The sequence below is a fragment of the Cajanus cajan genome, chromosome 3, assembly GCF_000230855.2.
Source record: "Cajanus cajan strain Asha chromosome 3, NIPB_CcT2T_4, whole genome shotgun sequence".
NCBI lineage: Eukaryota > Viridiplantae > Streptophyta > Magnoliopsida > Fabales > Fabaceae > Cajanus > Cajanus cajan.
Genome location: NC_138519.1, coordinates 47,822,617 through 47,826,610, shown reverse-complemented (window position 1 = coordinate 47,826,610; position 3,994 = coordinate 47,822,617).

The following is a 3,994-nucleotide window of genomic DNA, read 5'->3' as shown; positions in this document are numbered from 1 at the left end:
TAACAGGTAATTAGTTTACTGTTCATTGGTTCTCTCTAATTCTTCAACTGACTTACTTGCTACACCTAGGGAGACTAATAACCAACACAGATGCACAACATAACAGGTGATTAGTTTACTGTTCATTTGTTCTCTCTAATTGTTCAACTGACTTACTTGCTACACCTGGGGAGACTAATAACCAGCACAGATGCACAACATAATAGGGAATTGGTTTACTGTTCATTAGTTCTCTCTAATTCTTCAACTGACTTACTTGCTACAACTGGGGAGACTAATAACCAACACAGATGCACAACATAACATGTAATTGGTTTACTGTTCATTGGTTCTCTCTAATTCTTCAACTAAGTTACTTGCTACACCTGGGGAGACTAATAACCAACACAGATGCACAACATAACAGGTAATTGGTTTACTGTTCATTGGTTAAGTCTAATTCTTCAACTGACTTATTTGCTACACCTGGGGAGACTAATAACCAACACAGATGCACAACATAACATGTAATTGGTTTTATTGTTCATTGGTTCTCTCTAATTCTTCAACTGACTTACTTGCTACACCTGGGGAGACTAACAATCAACACAGATGCACAACATAACAGGTAATTGGTTTACTGTTCATTGGTTCTGTCTAATTCTTCAACTGACTTACTTGCTACACTTGGGGAGACTAATAACCAACACAGATGCACAACATAACATGTAATTGGTTTACTGTTCATTGGTTCTGTCTAATTCTTCAACTGACTTACTTGCTACACCTGGGGAGACTAATAACCAACTCAGATGCACAACATAACAGGTAATTCGTTTGCTGTTCATTGGTTCTCTCTAATTCTTCAACTGACTTACTTGCTACACCTGGGGAGACTAATAACCAACACAGATGCACAACATAACAGGTAATTCGTTTGTTGTTCATTGGTTCTCTCTAATTCTTCAACTAACTTACTTGCTACACATGGGGAGACTAATAACCAACACATATGCATAACATAACAGGTAATTGGTTTACTGTTTATTGGTTCTCTCTAATTCTTCAACTAACATACTTGCTACACCTGGGGAGACTAATGACCAACACAGATGCACAACATAACATGTAATTGGTTTGCTGTTCATTGGTTCTCTCTAATTCTTCAACTGACTTACTTGCTACACCTGGGGAGACTAATAACCAACACAGATGCACAACATAACAGGTAATTGGTTTGTTGTTCATTGGTTCTCTCTAATTCTTCATCTGACTTACTTGCTACACCTGGGGAGACTAATAACCAACACAGATGCACAACATAACAGGTAATTGGTTTACTGTTCATTGGTTCTCTCTAATTCTTCAACTGACTTACTAGCTACATCTGGAGAGACTAGTAACCAACACAAACGCACAACATAACATGTAATTGGTTTACTGTTCATTGGTTCTCTCTAATTCTTCAACTGACTTACTTGCTACACCTGGGGAGACTAATAACCAACACAAATGCACAACATAACATGTAATTGGTTTACTGTTCATTGGTTCTCTCTAATTCTTCAACTGACTTACTTGCTACACCTGGGGAGACTAATAACCAACACAAATGCACAACATAACATGTAATTGGTTTACTGTTCATTGGTTCTCTCTAATTCTTCAACTGTCTTACTTGCTACACTTGGGGAGACTAATAACCAACACAAATGCACAACATAACATGTAATTGGTTTACTGTTCATTGGTTCTCTCTAATTTTTCAACTGACTTACTTGCTACACTTGGAGAGACTAATAACCAACGCAAATGCACAACATAACCTGTAATTGGTTTACTGTTCATTGGTTCGCTCTAATTCTTCAATTGACTTACTTGCTACACCTGGGGAGACTAATAACCAAAATAAATGCACAACATAACATGTAGTTGGTTTACTGTTCGTTGGTTCTCTCTAATTCTTCATCTGACTTACTTGCTACACCTGGGGAGACTAATAACCAACTTAAATGCAGAACATAACCTGTAATTAGTTTACTGTTCATTGGTTCTCTCTAATTCTTCAACTGACTTACTTGCTACACCTGGGGAGACTAATAACCAACGCAAATGCACAACATAACCTGTAATTGGTTTACTGTTCATTGGTTCGCTCTAATTCTTCAATTGACTTACTTGCTACACCTGGGGAGACTAATAACCAACATAAATGCACAACATAACATGTAATTGGTTTACTGTTCATTGGTTCTCTCTAATTCTTCAACTGACTTACTTGCTACACCTGGGGAGACTAATAACTAACACAAATGCACAACATAACATGTAATTGGTTTACTGTTCATTGGTTCTCACTAATTCTTCAACTTACTTACTTGCTACACCTGGGGAGACTAATAACCAACACAAATGCACAACATAACATGTAATTGGTTTACTATTCATTAGTTCTCACTAATTCTTAAACTGACTTACTTGCTACACCTGGGGAGACTAATAACCAACACAAATGAACAACATAACATGTAATGGGTTTACTGTTCATTGGTTCTCACTAATTCTTCAACTGACTTACTAGCTACATCTGGAGAGACTAGTAACCAACACAAACGCACAACATAACATGTAATTGGTTTACTGTTCATTGGTTCTCTCTAATTCTTCAACTGACTTACTTGCTACACCTGGGGAGACTAATAACTAACACAAATGCACAACATAACATGTAATTGGTTTACTGTTCATTGGTTCTCACTAATTCTTCAACTTACTTACTTGCTACACCTGGGGAGACTAATAACCAACACAAATGCACAACATAACATGTAATTGGTTTACTGTTCATTAGTTCTCACTAATTCTTAAACTGACTTACTTGCTACACCTGGGGAGACTAATAACCAACACAAATGAACAACATAACATGTAATGGGTTTACTGTTCATTGGTTCTCACTAATTCTTCAACTGACTTACTAGCTACATCTGGAGAGACTAGTAACCAACACAAACGCACAACATAACATGTAATTGGTTTACTGTTCATTGGTTCTCTCTAATTCTTCAACTGACTTACTTGCTACACCTGGGGAGACTAATAACCAACACAGATGCACAACATAAAAGGTAATTGGTTTACTGTTCATTGGTTCTCTCTAATTCTTCAACTAACTTACTTGCTACACCTGGGGAGTCTAATAACCAACACAAATGCACAACATAACATGTAATTGGTTTACTGTTCATTGGTTCTCTCTAATTCTTCAACTGACTTACTTGCTACACCTGGGGAGACTAATAACTAACACAAATGCACAACATAACATGTAATTGGTTTACTGTTCATTGGTTCTCACTAATTCTTCAACTTACTTACTTGCTACACCTGGGGAGACTAATAACCAACACAAATGCACAACATAACATGTAATTGGTTTACTGTTCATTAGTTCTCACTAATTCTTAAACTGACTTACTTGCTACACCTGGGGAGACTAATAACCAACACAAATGAACAACATAACATGTAATGGGTTTACTGTTCATTGGTTCTCACTAATTCTTCAACTGACTTACTAGCTACATCTGGAGAGACTAGTAACCAACACAAACGCACAACATAACATGTAATTGGTTTACTGTTCATTGGTTCTCTCTAATTCTTCAACTGACTTACTTGCTACACCTGGGGAGACTAATAACCAACACAGATGCACAACATAAAAGGTAATTGGTTTACTGTTCATTGGTTCTCTCTAATTCTTCAACTAACTTACTTGCTACACCTGGGGAGTCTAATAACCAACACAAATGCACAACATAACATGTAATTGGTTTACTGTTCATTGGTTCTCTCTAATTCTTCAACTGACTTTCTTGCTACACCTGGGGAGACTAATAACCAACACAAATGCACAACATAACATGTAATTGGTTTACTGTTCATTGGTTCTCTCTAATTCTTCAACTGACTTACTTGCTACACCTGGGGAGACTAATAACCAACACAAATG